This window comes from Macaca nemestrina, chromosome 8, assembly GCF_043159975.1.
Source record: "Macaca nemestrina isolate mMacNem1 chromosome 8, mMacNem.hap1, whole genome shotgun sequence".
Lineage (NCBI taxonomy): Eukaryota > Metazoa > Chordata > Mammalia > Primates > Cercopithecidae > Macaca > Macaca nemestrina.
Window position 1 is genome coordinate 83492962 of NC_092132.1, and position 22165 is coordinate 83515126.

The 22165-nt window shown below is 36.6% G+C and overlaps 1 long non-coding RNA gene across 17 annotated transcripts in view; it reads right to left on the reverse strand.

Moving 5' to 3' along the window:
* The window catches only part of LOC105482226 (uncharacterized), a 159371-nt gene that overhangs the window by 110931 nt on the left and 26275 nt on the right, over window positions 1-22165 (reverse strand). For 7 of the 17 annotated variants that reach the window (XR_011606984.1, XR_011606983.1, XR_011606978.1 and 4 more), the window contains exon 8: window positions 16644-16914. This is a non-coding gene — a long non-coding RNA (uncharacterized lncRNA). The other 10 variants (XR_003018132.2, XR_011606986.1, XR_011606976.1 and 7 more) reach the window with 7 other exon arrangements.

Below are 22165 nucleotides of genomic sequence, written 5' to 3' on the forward strand. Positions count from 1 at the left end.
ACAGAATATCTTCTAAACTCTTCTTCATTTTATAGAACTTGATTTATAAATAAATATCTTTTATCCTCCACTCATGGCCAAAAAGTGTCGGGTAGAATGTGTTATACTCTTGAGACTAGGGCATTATGTAGCAAAATTAGCTGGTGTTGACCTTGCTTGTTCTAGTTTCTTTCCCTTATAGAACTTTGATCTTGTGTGCCCCAGAGCTATGGGATGAAGCAAGAAATGCTGACTCACGCTGAGTTGTCATGACATTAATGTATTATTCAGAAATCCAATTGATTTTTTTTTAATTGAAAGGTTATTGGCCAAGAGGGCCAAGTACTTGCATCCTCTAAACACATTCTCCCCATAAAAGCAAACTAGAAGGAGAGCGAAATTATTATCCAAAGGTTTCCTTGTACACATGGAACTGGGACGGGATGTCCAGTTTTATGATTTAGATATTTAGCGACATCAAACTTTCAGAGAAAAATTCCTGTATCTTCTAAGCCTGGCCACCTTCTTTCTAGAACAATGTTCAGGTAGGCACTGCTCAAATATGCCACAGTGACTCTATCTCTGTTTTGTGACTAGTATTCTTTTCTGAATAACTCATTTTTTAATAAATATCTTCTTCAATTGAATCTTTTGGTATAGAAATTCTGTCAATTTGAAATATATTTGTATATTTTGGCCTATTATATATCAAAGCCAACTAGTTGGGCAGAATCTTATTTTTTCTCCTATGTGCCATGTAAGCAGACTTTCTTACTAACATTTTCTTCTTAATTCATTAAGAGACTTAAAACTAATTGATTGAGTGCCCACAGCTGGCAAAGTGTCAAACATTTGACCTATATTATCTTCCTTAAACATACGTGAGGCAAATAGTATGATTCTTAAGTTAGAGTAAAGGAAACTTAAGCTCAAAGAGGTCATACAACTTGCTCAAGGTCAAATATCTTATTAGTAATAAACGTAGGATTCAACACCATGTTGCTATGAATTCAACACCAATGCCTTTTCAACATGTATTGACTAGGAGAACATATTAAGAGGGACTTTCTGTTCTCCTTTTATTTCTAAAACTATTGCAGTGCCAAAGTTTTGATAGATGGAGAAAATTAAAATTCTTAATTGTGTTGATTTTTATTGAAAGATGTTAGTTTATTACAGTATATATTTCCTTTGTGTCTGTATTGGGCAAGTCTCTGTGTTACATAGTGTAGAGTGAAAAACAAAACATACCATATTCTTAAGACAGGAGAGTAAAAACAATGAAACTCAAATAACAATATATAAGGAAGAGTGTTGTAAACTGAAAAGCACAGTAAAAATGTGAAATGAATTTTTTTTTTTTTTTTTTTTGAGATGGAGTCTGGCTCTGTCGCCCAGGCTGGGGTGCAGTGGCCGGATCTCAGCTCACTGCAAGCTCCGCCTCCCAGGTTTATGCCATTCTCCTGCCTCAGTCTCCCGAGTAGCTGGGACTATAGGCGCCCGCCACCGTGCCCGGCTAGTTTTTTTTTTTTTTTTTGTATTTTTTAGTAGAGATGGGGTTTCACCGTGTTAGCCAGGATGGTCTCAATCTCCGACCTCGTGATCCGCCCGTCTCGGCCTCCCAGAGTGCTGGGATTACAGGCTTGAGCCACCGTGCCTGGCCGTGAAATGATTTTTTAACTATGTGTAGCAATAGCCAACTAGTCATAACTACTAATCTTCTTGAAATTCTGTAAATTATAAAATATTTCACAATTCAACATTCTTTTTATGTATAAATAAATCATTATTTCCAAATTAACCTAATGGATATTGTTATGAAATGAATGTTATGTCCCTTCAAAATGCATATGCTCAAACTGTAACCCTCATTGTTGCTGTAGCTAGAGATAGGGCTTCTGTGAAAGTAATAAAGGTTGAATGAGGCATGAGAGTGACATCCTTATTCCACAGGATTAGTGGCCTTCTAAAAAGGGTCGCCACAGAGCTCAGTCTCTTTCAGCCGTGTGAGAACACAGCAGGAAGGAAGCAGTCTTCAAGCAAAGAAGAGTGCCTTTCAAAGAAGAGCTGAACCCTGCCAGAATCTTGATCTTGGACTTTCCAGCCTCCAGAACTGTGAGAAAATAAATTTCTATTGTTTAAATCCTGTAATCTATAGTGTTTTGTTACAGTACCTCGAGCACACTAATACAGATATTAATGACTGTAAAGTTGAATTTTATCGTACACCATAACTCTAACATTTTTGCTGACTCCTTTATTCTAGTGATCACTTTTATATCATACTAAAGTCAAATTATTGTTTACATTCCCAAAGCATTATAGCTTGGTTTGTGTAGGCACTAGGAAAAATCAATTGCAGGAAGCCAGGCTTACAACATTTCCACCAGTGGTGACTCAGATGACTACAACATCTCTGGAGTAAACACTGAAGTCAGAGATCCCGAAACGTTGCTGGGCTAGAACAGATGTGAATCTGAGCTAACAGCTATCACTTCCCCTCCCTCACCCATAGAAAGCTGTGAGGTATACTTTCAGGACCATTAGGCAATGGTGATACAGGAGGTGATGGTGACCTGTAGGAAGTTCCCCATGGGAGCAGGTGATCATATCATCTCAGCTTCATCAAATATACCTAGCATCATATATAGACCACAATCAGAATTGTGCTTTTTACTTAGACCACTTTCAACCCAAATTGCTCTTCCTCTTCACTCAATAGGCATTTGCTGTGCAAGACGACATAGGAAATTGCTTTGTTGAAAAGCAATCAGACTCAGACCCTCATGGTAAGGTGCTTTAAGTCTATTAGGTAATGGATATATACATCACAAATACAATACACAACCAAGAGTTAAAAATGTTGTAATTAGGGAGCACAGAGAAGGAAAGCCCAGTGTGCATCAGAAATCTCTTTCTCTGAACCTCTTTGAGCAAATGTCACAGCCACTATCCCACTCTTAGGGACTGGGATAATTTGAACATAAGATCAATTCACAACATGGATTAAGTTAGTTAGGTCATCACCATAGTCCATTTGGTACTGGGATGATTCTGTTCAAGATACTGCAGAAGGCTATGTGCTTTGTACACTGACTAATGTGAAAAAGCCTCAGGACATCTCAAGAAAAATGCTCAAATGAACACATTTTGTGCCTAATGCATTTCCTACATCTCACAGGTCCTAGGGTGCAGATTCAGTGACACTAATGGGAGCTTTTACCCCCTACTTCCACTGCACACCATACATTGCATTGGCAGGTGGAATGCTGAGCACATTTGTTGGGTACTTATATTCAAACATGCATCTGGGGCTTGTTATTCTGTTTTTGTTTTTAAATGAAAAGAGAAATTGTTTGACATTTTTTTATTTTGCCTTCTATAATAGCTTTATTTACTTTAAAGTATCCAGAAACAAAAACTCCTTTTCTTGCTGCTATGGAAATTGTACTCTGAACAAGCGTCCCAAGCAGTAGAGAAGTCTCTCTGATATCTACATGAGGGGAAAAATAGGGAACTAACATTTTCTAATTGCCTCTTACATACCAGTTTCAGTATCTTCACACAGGAAACATACTGACCAGTTTCTTTGGTTCTTAATCCTCTGTTTACAATCTCTTGGACTGGGTTCCTAAGACATGCCCTAGAGATTTTCCCCAAAATGACCCCTAGCTGACATGGCCTATGGTGCTGGCCTGTGCCTCCCTGACATAGCTGACCTAGGTCTATGTCTTAGTCTTTCTGTGCTCTTATAACAAAATATCTTAGACCAGGAAATATATGAATATAAGAAATTTATTTCTCACAGTCCTGGAGGCTGGGAAGTCCAAGGTCAAGGTGCCAGCAGGTTTGGTGTCTGATGAGGAACCAATCCCTGCTTCCAAGATGGTGCCTTGAATGTTGGCACATGGCAGAAGAGACAGAAGGGCACAAGGGGCCTGGCCAGTGCCTTCCAACCCACTTATAAGTCACCAATCCCATTCATGAAGGCTCCACCCTCATGACTTAATCATCTCCTTAAGCCACTCCTGATAATACTATCACATTGGGGTTTGAGCTTCAACGTGAATTTTGAAGAAGACACAAACATTCAAACCATAGCAGCCTCTGATTCACCTGACTTGCAGTATTTGCCAGTCACATTCTTGACTATGATATCTCATAGCTTGACTATGATATCTCATAGCTTGAGGGATCAGACTGCAAATTTGCGACTAAACTGTGCCTTTGTTTCAGCAGTGTTATCAATTATTAGGTTAACATGAGATCTATAATTTAAGTAGAAAAATGTAAGCCTAATATGTGTTTCTGTTATAGGTTATGTACCACATGAACAAGACTTTGAGACACAGATTTACTGCACTAAGTTGATTAGGAAATACATTCAGAATCAACACTCCTGAGAGAAAGAAGGAAGCCAAATTAGTCAGAGAGGGAATATCTTTCTGAAAACTAGGGGAGAATCACTTTCTTGGCCTTTTCCAGCTTCTAGAGGTTTCTGGCCTTGGCTCCTCTGCCTTTCCTCCATCTTCAAATCCAGGGATGACAGGTTGAGTCTCTCTCAGGTTTTATCACTCTTATCTCCCCTTCTGATTCCCTTTCACTTTTAAGAACTCACTTTTAAGATTACATTGGGTTTACACAGACAATCTAGGATAATATCCCTATCTTGAAGTCAGCTGATTAACAGCCCTAATTCTATGTGCAAACTTAATTCCCCTTTTCCATTTAACTTCATATATTCATAGGTTCAAGAGATTAGGACATGGATATCTTTGGGTGGCCATCATTCTGGCTACCACAGAGAATTGGAAGTAAATTCCATTATCTTGCAGAGAAGATGACCCTTCAGAGCCATCCTGAATTGGGACCAGGGTGATAGGTCTTCTTAGCCCTCATGGACTAGTCACTGGAGGTGAGCTGCTCCTGGGAAGGTGACATAATCTTGGGTGAGGCCACTCTTTTCATGGGATGACAGCCTCAGAGGGACGCATCTGAGAGCTGCTAGTCCTGTGCCATCAGCAATGAGGGAAAGAACATTTCTGCCTCTAATGGTACTGGAAGGAATTTGAATCCACACCACAGCTTTCACTAAATTAATGTAAATTTGTCTCACCATCTATAATTATGTGGCTGTAACTTAATGACACTGGTGATACATACTAATGATTTGCTACAGATAATGTGTTACATCAGTGCTTTTCCATGTCTCAGCTAAGTTTCCAAAATAACTGAGCAAACTCTACCTCAGAGATTACGTAGAGTTGAGGATACTAATTGACTTGAAACTTCATCATTCAATGTATTTGTCTTAACATCAAAATACAACAAGTTTCTTGGTTATTTTCAAAAAGTTGCAAAGTCTTTTTCCAGGATTTTGAATATTTTATAATTGTGACCTCACATAATTTGGGTAATCAAGGATCTATTGTAAGTTATAGAATCCATCTTTACTGAGATACTAAGAAGTGGAGAAAAATCTGTCATCCCTAAAATAGATAAACTTTTGTTTTGAAATGTAATATATAAATTTCCTATATAGTACCTGGAAAAATAACAGTTGCTCAATAAATTGCAGCTAAATTAATAGGTCTTACTGTGGTTTTGTCGCAATTTTTTGTCTGTTCAACTAAAATACTGTAACTTAGAGGACAAAATGCTGTGTTATTCACCATTTTACACTTAGGTCTCAGCACATCTGGCATATACAGCTGCTTAATGTTTGTTGGTTGGCTGCAGATTGCTCAGGTAGCTAACTGAGTGATTGAATGAATATGATTTCCATTCCTAATTCCTTAGCTTGGCATTTCCTTAAGGGCATTCTATTATGTCTTCTCAGTAGGATTTTCTAAATTTGCCTGCCGTTGCTACCCAATACAAGCTCTTTGTTTCAGCTGGAGTGGTCTCCTCGCTTTCTCCAATCTAAAAATATTGTCATTAAATCGGACTCCACACCTTACATGGTATATGTATCCCCTCTTTCCCTCCTGCGTTGCAACCCGATCCAGGTATCAAAGCCCAGATCAAGTCTCACCTTCCCATAAAGACTTTCCACTTCACTGTTCTTCCTGGAAGTTTACCAATTTTGAATTCTCATTTTCCTACACATCTCAAAACTAATTTTACACTTTTATGTAATAACTTGTGTTGTTTGTGTTTTATCTTGTCGATCACATGAACTCAGATGCTTCTAAGCTCTTTTAGGGCAGGCACTGCATCTCATATCATCTTTCATCCATTCTGATGTGTTTTTTTATTTTTTATTTTTTGTATTTTAACATCTCTGAAATCAGAATACATTTTACAATAAATGGCAGTATAAAATTATTATAGGCTTGAATTGCAGTGAGTTCTTGTAGAGAGTATATGAGTTTGCTTCGGTCCAAAACTATCAATTTGAAACCACTTTAAATTAAACTTACAGTGTATATTCAGAACACAAAGATGAGTAAGTACTAACTTTAAATTTTTAGATGAGGTTTGTTTTCCCTCCCTCATCCAGTGCCGAGATTGAGACAGGTGACTTCTCTTGTCCTTTTCTGCTTGTCAGGTTTATTTCTTGTTTGCCCTTACACTAAGTATGTAGTAGTTGCCTAAGCTTAGTATGGGATTTCCTGCCACACCCCCTATATGGAACACTCTCTTAGTTGTAAGTAAAATAATCATCCAGGTTACAAAATGAAGGTGTCCTGGTCAACTACATGTGGTACTACTTTGTGTGTCTTAAAAGCCTGGTGCAGTGTTATTTGAAGATTAATATGTGTGTACTCAATTGAGTTAAAGTCACTCTGGATGCTCTTTGCCTTCTTATTTCATGACCTACTTCTCTGTCAAATCCATCCCCTTTCACTAATTTAGTCATTTGTGTATAAAGTAAGGGGCCAGAATGAGTATACAGTACTACAGGTTACTTTTACAGTCCTTGAAATCAGACCTCCTGGGTTTGTAGGTTGGATTTTTGTGCTTTCTAGCTCTAGTACTTCAGATATATAGTTTAATCCCTTTAAATCTCAATTTTCTCATTTGGAAAATGGGAGCAACAGTAGTATTGCACAGGGATGAGGTGAAGATTAATTTAGAAACCCATGCAATGTGTTCAACCTAATTCCAGGGTCAATGTAATGCTCATTGATTATTAGTATAATTTTAGTCAAGTAATACATATAAATCCTCCTTGTATACCAAGATTTGATTGTGTCTCAGTCAGTGCCTCAGTATCTTCCTCTGAGATCTGTGGTAGTAACAGTACTGATCTTCTAGGGCTGGTGTGAACAGTAAGTGGAATAATACATTCTGGATGCTTGGCACACTTTGCAGCACATGTGTTATACCTCTATGCATTGTCTTCTATCCTCCCCACCACAGTCAAGTGAAACTGGTACTATTGTTACCCCCTAATTTATAGACCAGAATCTAAATAAATTGTTTAAGTGAACACAGTTAGTGTTGTCTGAGTAAGAATTCAAGTTCAGGTCTGTCTGAGATTAGAGTTTGATAGCTCCATCTTTCACCATCTGCCAGTGGAAAGTAACTGTGAAATGTGCCTTGCCATTTTAAACTTTCCCCACTACACAGACCCTAAATGTGTGCACTCTCTGTCAAACACGAACATAAAAGGAGGCATTGAATGTGACATGGAGTCATTTTTCTAGCCGAGAAAAGGGTGATGTTAGAAATATGATTGCAGTTAAAACTGAAAACATATGGATGTGATTTAACTGTGAATTTAGCAAGTCAAAGAAAATGAGAAAGCAATAAAGAGAAATTTTTAAGTAGAAATTTTTGTTTTCCCTGAGCTTTTATAACAAATGACTGATCAAATACCTCTTCACTCTGTCATCTCTACAGCCATGTCAATTTTGTACAATAGCTGCATTTATCCATTTAAAGTGTCTTTTTATATTTTCAGTCATGATAAAAGTTTAGCAGACCTTCTTCAGTAAATGGTGTTTTCCTGCTTGATAAGATGATTTCTTTATCTGCCTAGCACCTTCTAACCTCACCAGAATGGAATAATTGCATTGAAATTTCTGTCCATCATGTCTTATCCTTAAGAATAATAATGGAACATGTTAGTAATTAACCTCCTAAACGGAGCTTGCAGTGAGCTGAGATCCGGCCACTGCACTCCAGCCTGGGCGGCAGAGCGAGACTCTGTCTCAAAAAAAAAAAAAAAAAAAAAAAAAGAAAAGAAAAGTAATTAACCTCCTAAAATTTATCAGGCAATAGGAAGCATTAAAAGATAATTAGTGAGTTGTCCAATCTCCTGAACTTCAAAATCAGTATAAAACCTTTAAAATGCCACATTGCAAAATAATCTTGAAGAATGCTATACCTTCCTACAGATAAATTGAGTTTTATATTTATAGAATTAATGGCTTTGAATTTGCATACTATTTCCTGTATAATTATATAGTAAACTCTAAATATAAGAACGCTAGCTCACAGATAATTAGAGAATCTTATTTATCGAAGTTCTTATTAACCACAAAATAAAGTTATTTTAGTGTATGAATAAGCTATCATTTTCTGAAACTACAGGTTTATAATTTCATTCATTCAGTGACCACATTTTGATTGAGCACCCAGGTTGTTCTAGGTAGTGGGACACAGCAATGAAAAAGACAGACAAGATCTCTATTCAAATGATGTCTACATTCTGGTGGTGGGATGCAGTCCTTCAACAGAATAATCATTAAGGAAAAATCAGATAACAAAAAACGTTCTCCAGAGAGTTAAAACAGAGAGAGACAAGGTGGCAGCAGTCACGTTTTACATCTTTACTGACTGCCTGTAAATACTATTGTGTGGAACACTAAACAAAACCATTAACTGTGCCTTCCTGGAGCTTATAGTCTAGTCTAGCAGTTTTCTGTGTGTATAGAGGGAAAACATATGAGTGTAAAATGTCACATAAGAAAAAATGTGACTAATGCTTAAAGAACACAAATGTCTGAAAGAACACTTCAAAATGTGAGGACAAGAAGATGGGGTTTTGTGGGAATAAAATAGTATTTCATGTGAATCTTGAAGGATGGGTAAGATTCCATAGGCGGATAATGATAAGGAAATGAGTAAAGATATTCAATGAAACCAATGAGAGTGAGCAAAGCAGCGGAGTAGAAGTGCTAGGGAGAAGGGCAGGGGTCTTGATAGGTGAAGTACAGGGAGTGGGTGCAGACTTGTGGGATGTAGAGGGGTCACCGAAGAAGACGTTTTTTTTTTTTTTTTTTTTGAGACTGAGTCTGGCTCTGTCGCCCAGGCTGGAGTGCAGTGGCCGGATCTCAGCTCACTGCAAGCTCCGCCTCCCGGGTTTTCGCCATTCTCCTGCCTCAGCCTCCCGAGTAGCTGGGACCACAGGCGCCCGCCACTTCGCCCGGCTAGTTTTTTGTATTTTTTAGTAGAGATGGGGTTTCACCGTGTTAGCCAGGATGGTCTCGATCTCCTGACCTCGTGATCCGCCCGTCTCAGCCTCCCAAAGTGCTGGGATTACAGGCTTGAGCCACCGCGCCCGGCCAGAAGACGTTTTAAAAATTGGTTTGCATTGTTCCACTTGACTGGATTTCCAGATATAAATTCCCACCTCCAAGTTCAAATACATAATGTTGCAAATCAAATGACAGCTTCAATATATTCAATGACATTTGTTAAGTGTCTAATCTAGAACAGGCATATTTTTTAATACCAGAAGTGTCTCCTTTTTTTTTTTCTCAGTTCCTTTAAGGATATACCTGTGGTATTGCCATTATGCTTTGATATTATAATAGGCAAGGGGTCAGCACACTGTGTCTGTAAAGGGTGAGATATATCTCTAAATATTTTAGGCTTTACAGGTCGTTTGGTCTCTGTCACAACTACTCAACATCTTTGTCATAGTATGAAAACAGCCACAGATTATACACTAATAAGTGAGTGTGGCTGTTTTCTAATAAAGCTTTATTTACAAAAACAAGCAGTGGGTCCATCAACCTTTCAAATTGACTATAATCCTATGAATATAGAATTCCTGTGTGCTCACTTATTGTGGAGTGGATTTTATACAGTGGTCACTCAATTAAAATTAGAACAGAACAAATACTTGACAATACTTTATAGCTTATAAGAAATCATTAGCAGTCTCTTCCAGACTCGATCTACCTACCCATAATAACCAATCAGCAAATAGCTCATTAGATTAGTACACTGTTGATTCAGGTCATTTATTAAAATCTTCCAAATAACTAAACTGAATATTTTATAGCTCAGTCATTTCCAACATGTTCACAATCATTACTAGTGTTAACTGCATAGTGATTCACCTATTTATTTCCAAAATATCTTATAATTATTTGACTAAAATGGTATGCTTTTTTAGTTATTTCCCCCCTATTAATTCAAACATTGAGAATTTTGGAAAATAATTAAGAGTTTACATTATCATATCATCATAACATACAAATGCTTGCTTATACTATATTTAATGAATAGGTCAATATTCTGATTAATAATAGTGGTAAACGATGGAGGACTGGAGTCAGGACCAGAGAAACTAAGGTGAGTTTTGAGGAAGCAGGGAAGATATCACTAGGAAGGGAGACCTCCCTGAAAGCTATAGTGAGTGATCCACCGGTTCAGATCTCTCAACCAGTTTGGAAGCTCTGCTGATCATTCAGTGGTGGGCAAGGACAAACAGTCAGAAACTCCAATGCCCAGGAAAACAGCTGAAAAGAGATCACCAGCCAGCACTGTAGGGGTCTCATAAAGCAGGTAGGTGAGTAGATTTGTGGGATCAGGAAGAAGGGGATCTTGGCTACTGAGTCCGTTTTTAGCCAGCAATGAATGTAAGCAGATGCATGTGGCAGTGGTGATGGATAATAGATAAATACCCACTCTTAATAGGAAACACCTACCAACAACAGAGACCGCCTCCCTAGTGTTGTCACGAGATGGTGGTTTGTTAATGGAGTTGACTATTGCCCTAGTGTTGTCACGAGATGGTGGTTTGTTAATGGAGTTGACTATTGCCCTAGTGTTGTCACGAGATGGTGGTTTGTTAATGGAGTTGACTATTGCCCTTTTTTTCTTTTCTGTTTAGGAAAAAAGCAACTTAGAAACACTTTGAGATCATGAGAAATTTCTCATATCCAAAACCAGGAGAGGGACAAAAGTGACATTCCATTGTGAATACATGCTCATAACGTGAACTTCTATGACAGTAATTTTCATTTTCTTCAACATTAAAAATCAATCAAGTTCAACATAGTGGTAATTTGAATCAAAATATAATTATAGCCAGGTGAGGTGGCTTGTACCATTAATCCCATTGCTTTTGGGAGGCTTAGGTAGGAGGGTCACTTGAGGTCAGGACTTCAAGACCAGCCTGGGCAACACAACAAGAGTCCCCTCTCTAAAAAAAAAAAAAAGAAACAAACAAAATAAAGAACAAATTAGTTAGGCATAATGTTGCATGCCTGTAACCCCAGCTAAGAGGCTGAGGCGGGAGGATTGCTTGAGCTAAGGAGTTGGAAGCTGCAGTATGTGATCGTGCCACTACACTCCAGCCTGGGTGTGTGTATATATATATATATACACACACACATGCACACAAACAATAAATAAGGTGATATAATGATTATTTATATATCTCTCAATGCCTCTCTGTGTAAAATTTTGATGATGTTTCCACACTATAAACTTTCAGAAAATTAATTATAACTTTGATGAAATAAACTTTAGAGAAGAAAACTACACATATGACTTCTAAATGATTTTTCTTTATTTAAACTGTATTTTTAAAGCACATAAAATGAGATGGCAACTGTGCTTATCAAAAAATGAGATCTAGTAAAGAAACTAGAAATGACTTAACGAGATCTAGTAAAGACACTGGAAATGACTCACTGTCTTAAGCTAATTTTAAGGGCCTGAAAAAGTTAAGAGGTTTTATAACTTCTTTGAGTCTCGATGGTAATCATGCAGATCTGTCTATAAAAGTTTTTTAAATAGGGTGCCTGTAAGACTCAATATAAATGAAAAATTTTCAGACATTCTGTTGAAAATTCTTGAAATTAAAAGAAATCAGTATGTGCTTACATTGTAGTTCAGATTCTTACTCTTAATTAAGAATTGAGTATAAGTAAAAAGTTCAGTCTACATACTCATGTATGCTATAAAGGAAATTTTTTCTCACATTCCTCCAGCAACACAATTTGCATTTGAGAGGTCTTATTAACTGAATGATTGAAGCTTAACCTTAAATTAGGGTCCTGCCCCATCACTTTCTCTAGGATGATACTATGTTATGTGGGTTTATGTGATGCCAAGACCTCAGATTGGAAGTGGGGGAAATACCGTGGAATCCATTGATGTTTTTGTGTCATCTATGGGCTGACAGTCACCAGCATACCCTTCTCCCTTCTGGTCTTTGGCTATTTGATCATGCTGGGACTTTTCTATCCTGACTATTACCTCTCTGCACCACTATTGACTCACCATGACAAGTTTGAGCCACTCTAGGGCCCATGGAAGATATTCCCCTGCTCCTATACTGATTTGGGGACAATCTCCCTAAACATACTATGTAAATATTTTTTTCTTCCTACAACTTTGTGGCTATGGGAAATCTTTGAGACCTTGCTGGATATTAGAGTGCTAGCCAGGGGAAGGGGACGCAGATCTCCTCTCTGTCTTAGATTCTAATGATGGAGGGAGGATGCCCCTTCTTAGGCAAGTTGCTTGTAAGCTTTCTTCACTTTCTTCTTGGTTCATCCTTCCCTTCACCCAAAGAACCTGTATCTAGTCTTGGAATAGGAAGTTGGGATTAACATTTTGAGAAAAACAGTCTGGCTTTATTCATCACTTATCTTTCCACATTTTTTTTGTCGATATCGGGTTTTAAGCCAAAAGTATTGGCCTCTTTTTCTTTCTCTTGTGCTGGAGTCATCCCTTCACTTAGGCATGGGTGTAACATACAGAATAACAAATTTGCAGAATGAAAACATGTGGAGCCATGGAGCCACGCATGGTAGTTTATGCAATGAGGATCTTACTAGGGGTTGTTGAAAATCCGTATCTGAGGAAAGGAGTCAAAGTGGGTCAGTGTCAGTTTTCAGGATTGAAATTCAGGTAGAATTAGTGTGGCAGATCTGATTGAGAGAAATGCCTTGTTTTTTGTTTTCTGTTTTTTGGTTTTTGGTTTTTTTTGAGACAAAGTCTTGCTCTGTCACCCAGGCTGGAGTGCAGTGGCGCATTCTCGACTCATTACGCCTTGAATTTTTTAACTGCATATTGTTCAGGATGACTTGGTGGAGACTGGGGAAGCCAAGTTGAGTCATTGAGGAAATAAGCTGGTCATACGAGAACAACTTTTGACCTATGATACTGGCATATATTAGGGGATCAAAAGGCACTGCCTTAGAGCATAGGCCAAATTATATTGAAGGCTTATTTTTTTTCTCAGTCTGGTTCATTGAGGTATAACTTATATACAACAAAAGTCACCCTTTCTAAGTACAGATGAGTTTTGACACATGAATACAGTCATGTAACCACCACCACAACAAAGAGATACAGCATTTCTATGCCTCTAGGGCTTCCATGCAGTCAACCTCTGCCCCATCCCAGCCTGTGATAACCACTGATTATATTTCTGACAATAGAGTTTTGCTTTTTCCCAGTAATGTAAACAAGATGACACCATATATAGCCTGTGTGTCTGACATATTTTAGTCAGCAAAATGCTTTGAAATCTACTCATGTTGCTGAATGCATCAGTAATTTGTTCCTTTTTATTGGCAAGTAATGTTCCATTGAATGGATGTACCATAATTGGTTTTTCATTCACCAATTGAAGGACATTAGAGTGGTGTTTAGTGGTTGTTGATTATGAGTAAACCTGCTGTAAAGATTCACATAGAGCTCTGCATAGAAATTTTTTTCTTCTTGGGGAAAGACCTAGAAACAGAATTGTTGGTTTATATCCTAAGTGTACGTTTAACTTTATAAGAGTCGGCAAACTGGTTTGCAAAGTTGCTGGCATCTCATCAGCAATATATGAATTTTACTGTCTCTGCATCCTCACCTGTCTTGCTATTGTCAGTCTTTTCAATTTTAACCTTTCCAGTGGGTGTACTGTGGTATCTTATTGTGGTTTTAATCTGTATTTTTCTAATAACAAATGCTTTTGGGCATCTCAACATGGCTTATTTGCTATTTACATATCAACATTATATTTATATTTCCTCAATTCCATCACTTGTGATATTTCTGGCATATATTTACTTCTACATATGCTGTAAACCCCATAATACATTGTTACTAATTTTTGCTTTACATAGTTATCTTATAAAGACATTAAAAGTAGAAAAGTTGTCATTTATATTTATTATAGTTTTTGCCATTAATATCTTACTTTTCACCTAATAACTTTCTTTAATATATACTCTTGTGTAGTCTGCTAGCAATGAATTTGATCAGCTTTGATGAGGCAGAAAAGTATTTCCTTGTCTCAATATTTAAAATACTTTTTTCTGAGTTCAGAGATCTGGGTTGATAGGATTATTTTTAGTCCCTTAAATATGTTACTTTGTTGTCTTCTGCTTTACATAGTTTCTGAAAAGACATTTACTGTGTTCTTAATTTTGTTGTTTGAATATAAACTCTGCCTTATATCTATGGGGAGTTTTGGACAGAAGTGTGTGTTTTCTGTTTCAACCCCAGCGGAAGCAGACTTCTGCTTTGTGTTAGTGTAGGATGCTGGCCCTCAACAATTTTCTTGAACTTTCCCCAAGGGTAGATGCCTTTTGCTTCTACCTCCTAAGTAGAAGTGGAAATTGTTGTAGGTTCATCTAGATGGCCTTGGTTCTAGCTTTCTCCATGGCATTATTTCAGAATCTAATTTTAAAAACTTATTTGAGCTCCAAGGCAGGTGAATTGTAAGGAAATACTCAGTATACATTCCTTACTAAATTCTACACCATTATAATATGTTGTACTGGTTGTATACCTAAGCACATTAAATGAGATTTTAAGAGAAAGCTATACAGACAAGTGAATTTTTAAAGAGGTGAACATGTTGTAGATATTCCCCAAGGTTTCTCTGAGAGTAGCATCTTAATTTTCATTTTGTTAAACACAAAGTTAATATTGGATTGGCTTCATAATGGGCATAGACTTTACTAGTGGCAATTTAACCTCTTCCCTTCTTATCATTGTATCACACTCCAACTACCCTTGCTGTTGTGATAACAATCATAGACGCTTTTCCAATAATCTTGCACTTGCTTTTTTATGTAAATTTAAAAGTGGATAAAATGCAGAGGCCTTTAAATCTGCATTTGTAATTTTAGCATTACTAAAGGCCAACACATCTCTTCAGAAACCACATTGTGATTATCGAATAGAGATTACCCCACATTAAAATTTTCCCCTTTCATCTATCTCCTAAAATAAGAAAATGGATTAGCTTCTGAGTAGTCTTTCTTCATTATTTTTTACCTTTTTGGGCTTGTGTCCTAGACTAAGGTGCATATTGTTACATATCTTACAATTTTATAAAATATCTCAAATTCAATTTATTCTACATATTTGTTAGAATGCATGTCATTGTGTCTCCTAGAATACTTTTTAAAGAAAAAAAATACAGAGAACAGTCTTTGTGTTTATTTTTTAATGGCAAGAATGTAGGATTGGAGTGGGGCTTGTGGGTCTTTCCACATATTTACCATATCAATAAATGTTCTATCCTGGGAAAACTAAAGATTCTTCTAAAAAATTAGAGAATTTCAAATCATCCCCTAAGTGGCATGTTTTTTGTTTTTTGTTTTTTTATGAATAAGTTGTTTTTTATTGTTATTATTATACTTTAAGTTCTAGGGTACATGTGCATAACGTGCAGGTTTGTTATATATGTATACTTGTGCCATGTTGGTGTGCTGCACCCATCAACTCGTCAGCACCCATCAACTTGTCCTTTACATCAGGTATAACTCCCAATGCAATCCCTTCCCCCTCCCCCCTCCCCATAATAGGCCCTGGTGTGTGATGTTCCCCTTCCCGAGTCCAAGTAATCTCATTGTTCAGTTCCCACCTATGAATGAGAACATGTGGTGCTTGGTTTTCTGTTCTTGCAATAGTTTGCTGAGAATGATGGTTTCCAGCTTCATCCATGTCCCTACAAAGGACACAAACTCATCCTTTTTGATGGCTGCATAGTATTCCATGGTGTATATGTGCCACATTTTCTTAATCCAGTCTGTCACTGATGGACATTTGGGTTGATTCCAAGTCTTTGCTAACTGACAATTACGTGACCCAACTTGACCAAGGTAAGAAGTGTTTTAAACTCCCTGTGATCCAGTTTGCCTTGTCTAAAAACTGGATAATAGTTGTACCTACTGTATACGTTTTATGCAGATTAAATGATATAATGTTTGTAAAATGTTCGACTGTGCCAGAAACATACTAAACACCAAATAGATGCTATCTATTTTTACTAAAATGGTAATGCAGAAGGAAAAGAATGTGAGCAGAAAGATAAACAAATCCACAAAATGAGAAATACTGGGCTATCTGCGGTAGCCTCCCCCTTATCCCAGGTTTCACTTTCCAGTTTGTTACCCACATACAACTGTAGTACAAATGTAGTCAATAGAAAATTCCAGAGATAATCCACTCACAAGACTTACATTGTATGCTGTTCTGTGTAGCATGATGAACTCTCACTCTGTCCTGTCCCAATGCCACTGGATGTGAATCCTCCCTTTTTCCAGAGTCTCCCCACTGTAGAAGCTCCCCATCCTTGGTCACTTAGTCACCAGCTGCGTTATCACATTGACTGTAGCAGTATCGCAGTGCTTGTGTTCAAGTAATCCTTATTTCACTTAATAATGGCCCCAAAGTGCAAGAGTAGTGATGCTGGCAATTCTGATATGCCCAAGCGAAGCTGTCACATGCTTCCTTCAAGTAAAAAGGTGAAAATTCTCCACTTAATAAGGAAAGAAAATAAATCATAAGCTGAGGTTGCTAAGGTCTATGATAAGAATAAATGTTCTACCCATGAAATTGTGAAAAAGAATTTCAATTTGGTGCCTTCCACAGTTTCTTTATGAAGGGATGAAAATAATCTAAATTTAGATTTTGGTGATGGTTGCACAACTCTGTGCTATACTAAAACTGTTGAATTCTGTACTTCAGGTGGGTGAATTTTGTGTTTTATGGATTTTGTATAAAGATGTTAATTAAAATAATATTATATAAATTGAATTGCATATCATGTAACAATTCAGGAATAACTTTTTACTCAGAATAATTCTGTAGAGCTACATCCAAATTTTGCATGTATCAATACTTCATTTCTTTTTATTACTGAATAGTACTCCATGCAAACCACTGATTAACCATTCGCAAGCTGAAGGACATCTGAGTCATTTCTATTTTGGGCTCTTACAAATAAAGCTGCTATAAGCTTTTGTTTCTCTGTGATTACAAAATTTAATTTCTCCAGGATAAATGCTAAGAAGTGTAATTGCTGAGTCATATGGTAGCTCCATGTTTGGTTACTTAGGAAACTGTCAAAATCACTATCAGAGGAGCTGTACTATTTTTATATTGCCACAAGCAGTATAGGCATAATCTAGTTCCTCTGCCTGCTCACTAGCACTTGGTTTTGTCACTTACTTTTAATGATTCTGATATGTGATGTTATCTCATTGTGGTTTTGATGTACATTTTTTAACTCATTCATGAGATTGTACATCTTTTCATGTGTATCCACCATTTTTATATCCTGTTTTATAAAATATCTCCATTTTTTTACCCATTTTCTAATCAGATTATTTTGTTTCTATGGTTGAATTTTTAAGTTCCTTATATATTCTAGATATTAATTCCTTTTGCAAAATATCATTTGCAAATGTTTTCTCCCAGTCTGTAGCTTGTTTTTCATCCTGTTGAAGGGTACTTTGCAGAGCAAGAATTTTTAATTTTGACTAATTACACTTTACCAATTTATATTAATAGACCATGCTTTTTGTGTTAAGTCTTAGAACTCTTTGCCTACCCCTAGATCTTGAAAATTTTCTCTGAAGTTTTTCTGTAAAACTTTTATATTTTTAAACTAGAGATGTATATGAACTATATATTTATTTATACATTGATATTCATTACTTGATTTTTCTATATGATATGAAATATAGCTGAAAGTTTATATTTCTGCCTATGGATGTCCAATTGCTCCAGCTATATTTGTTGAAAGGCTATCTTTTCTACACCTTTGTGTTTTTCCACCTTGTCAAAAATCAGTTGGGCATGTTTGCGTGTGTTTATTTCTGGGTCCTTACTTTGTTCCACTAATCGATGTGTCTTATCTGCCAATATCACACAGTCATGGTTATTGTATACAATGTATTGTATATACATTGTATTTTATAGAGAAAGACAGCTGTATAATTACTCTTCAAATTGAATGAAATGATTCTTCCTGCCATATTATTTATCATGATTTTTGTTATTCTAGAACCCACATATCTCCATATAAATTGTAGAATAATTGTCTATATCTAAAAAACATGCTGAGATTTGATAGCAATTGCACTAACTCTGTATGTCAATTTGAGGATAATTGAGATCCTTACTAAGTTGAGTCTTTCAATCCGTGAACATAGTATGTCTCATTTATTTAGGTCTTTCTTGATTTCCTTAACCAGTGTTTTGTAGAGCATAAAATCTTTTACATGAGCTATTCAATTTCACCTAAGTATTTGATTTTTAGAACAAGCATAAATGAAATCAATATTTAATTTCAATGTCTATTTGTTTATTGGTAGTATTTAAAAACATAACTGATTTTTGTATATTTGTCTTGTATCCTGTCACCTTGCTGAATTTACCTATTATTTCTAGGACCTTTTATGTAGATGCACTGAGATTTTTGCCTTATTGCACTGGCTAGAACTTCTAGCACCATGTTGAATGAGAATGATGAGAGTAATCATATGGTGTTAAACCTCAATTTTAGAAAAAAAAGCATTGAGTTTCCACCACTATGTATTATGTTTCCCATAAGTATTTTATAGATGCCCTTTATAAAGATGAGGAAGTTCCATTTATTTCTATTTTTCAAAGAGTTTGTAAAATCATGACTAGGTACTGAGTTTCATCAATGTTTTTGCATTGATTGTGATATAATCATGTAATACTTCTACTTTAGCTTGCTAATATCGTGTATTTTGTTAAATAATTTTAAAATATTTAACAAGCCTTACATCCCTGGAGTAATCCCACTTGGACATGTTGTAAAACTTTTTATATATAGTTGACCCTTGAACAACACTCTCCCTTAATCCCTGGCAACCAATGATTTTTTCTCACTGCTAAATAGTTTTTCCTTTTCCAGACATTATATAGTTAAGGTATACAGTACGTACTTTTTTCAATTTAGCTTATTTTACTTGGAAATATACTGTATAAGGTTCTCCATATTTTTCATGGCTTGATGGCTTATAATGCTGAATAATATTTTATTGTATGAATTTGTTGCTGTTTATCCATTCACCTTCTAGAAAACATCTTGGTTGCTTCTAAGTTTGGGCAATTATAAATAAACATCCATGTGCAGGTTCTTGAGTGGACATAAGTTTTTATTTCATTTGGGTAAATACCAAGGAGTATGGCTGCTGGGTTATATGCTAGAAGTATGTTTAGTTGTTTAGTTTGATCACCCTTTTTAGAATTTTACTTTAATTTAACTGCAGTGTTTTTGAGTGTATTTCTTTTTACATAATTTTTAGTAGTTGCACTAGGTATTACATTATAAAAAACTAGTGTCAAATGTATATTGGTGTATGAGTGAAGTATTAAAAACTTACCCCTCTTTAAATTATTTATCCTCCCCACTTAAAATTGTTTTAAATATTTCCTATACATATATTAAGAACTACATCAGAAAATATTATAATTTGTCTTCAACCAACAAGCATAATTTAGAAGGGAAAGTGCATTAAATTTTGCCATTTTTGTTGCCATTTCCTTTTTCCTCCTTGATTTTATATTTCATTTGTTATTGTTTTCTTTCTGTTTAGAGAATTTTCTTTAACCATTCTTTTAGGGTAGGTCTCCTGATGACAAATTCTCTAATTTTTTCTTTATCTGAGAATGTATTGGTGTCCCCTTCATTCTTGAAGGATAGCTCCACTTAATGTTGGATTCTGGACTGAAAGTTCTTTCCTTTCAGCACTTGAAAAATATTGTGTCACAGCCTCCTGACCTTCATAGTTTCTGATAAGAAATCTCATGCCATTTGCGTCATTTTCCCCCATATTTTTTCTCTCTTGCTGATTTCAAAATTTTTTCTGTTTTTATTTTTCAGAAGCTAATGTGTTTGTGTGGATTCCTTGAGTTTATCTTATTTGATATGCACTCAGCTTCTGGAATCTACAGTACTTTGCTTTTGTCAGATTTTGGAAGTTTTCAGCCATTATTTCTTCAAGTATTTTATCAGCTCTACTTTTTGGCTCCTCTCCTTCCAGAACTTCAATGATACATAAGTTATACCTTTTGTTTTAGTCTCCCAGGTCTCTGAGGCTCTGTTCATTTTTTTTTTTCAGTCTAATTTCCTTATTGTTCAGATTGTGTAATGTCTATTGTTCTATCCTCAATTTCATTGGTTTTTTTTTTTTCCTCTGTCCTCTCTATTCTGCTGTTCAGCCCGTCCATTTAGTTTTTACTTCTGTTATTGTAGATTTTCAGTTGAAGAATATTATGTGGGGCTGAGAATGGTGGCTTACACCTGCAATCCTGACATTTGGAAAGTCAAGGAGAAAGGGTCACTTGAGTCCAGGAGTTTGAGGTTAGTCTGAGCAACATAGGGAGATCCTGTCTCTACAAAAAAATTTTAAAATGAGCCAGCGTGGTGGTGCATGCCTGTGATCCCAGCTACTTGGAAGGCTGAGATAGGAGGATCACTTGAGCCTGGGAAATCAAGGATGCAGTAAGCCATGGTCGCACCACTATACTCCAGCCTGGGTGACACAGCAAGACTCTGTCTCAAAAATAATAATATAAAATAAAATATGGCCAGGCACGGTGGCTCACACCTGTAATCCCAGCACTTTGGGAGGCCAAGGTGGGTGGATCTCCTAAGGTCAGGAGTTTGAGACCAGCCTGACCAACATGGTGAAACCCACTCTCTACTAAAAATACAAAATTAGCTGGAAGTGGTGGCACATGCCGGTAATCCCAGCTACTCGGGAGGCTGAGGCAGGAGATTTGCTTGAACTCAGGAGGCAGAGGTTGCAGTGAGCTGAGATCACACCATTGCATTCCAGCCTGGGCAACAAGAGCAAAACTCCATCTCCAAATAAATAAATAAATAAATAAATAAGATAAAATAAAATAAAATATTTGGTTATTATCTCTTCTATTTTTTTCTGAGACTTTCTATATTTTTCATTTTTTCAAATGTGCTTGCAAATGCTCATTGAAACATTTTTATGATGGCTGCTTTAAACTATCAGATAATCTAATATTTCTGTCTTTCAATGTTGACATCTGTTGATTATCTTTTTTCATTCAATTTCTTTCCTGGTTCTTGATAATGATTAGTAAATTTTTCATTAAAACCTGAACATTTTGTACATTTTTATTACATTTTAGATCTTATTTACACTTGCTGGTTTGGTTGTCTTCCTCTGACACCATGTCTTCCTCTGACACCAATCTGGGGTGAGAAGAGGAGGTACCACCTCATTACTGCCAATTGGGTAGAGAAGTCCAGGTTCCCTATAAACTTTCACTAACACCTGATGGGGAAAACTCTTTGTTATTGCTGAGTAGAAGTGGAAATTCTGGTGTCTTACTGAGCCTTCACTTACACCTTCCTGGCTGGTATGGGCTGGAGTGCTTCCTTAGTGCTCCATAATTTGTTACAACTGACATCATGGGAGAGATGTGACTTCCTTACTGCTGGGAAGTTGCAAAAATATTTCCAGTAGGCCTCTTCTGAAACTACCTCATTGGGAAAGTGAAAGGGTATTTCATTATTGCCAGGTGGGGGTAGAAGTCCCCCTATGTGAAAAGGTAGAACTTTTCACATACCCTGATCCTGTGGGAAAGGGGGAAGGGGCTCATTAATGCCAGGCAGAGACGGCCTCATCTGACACCACCCTAACAGGACGGTTGGGACGCTTTGCTACAGCCTTGAAAAAGTAGA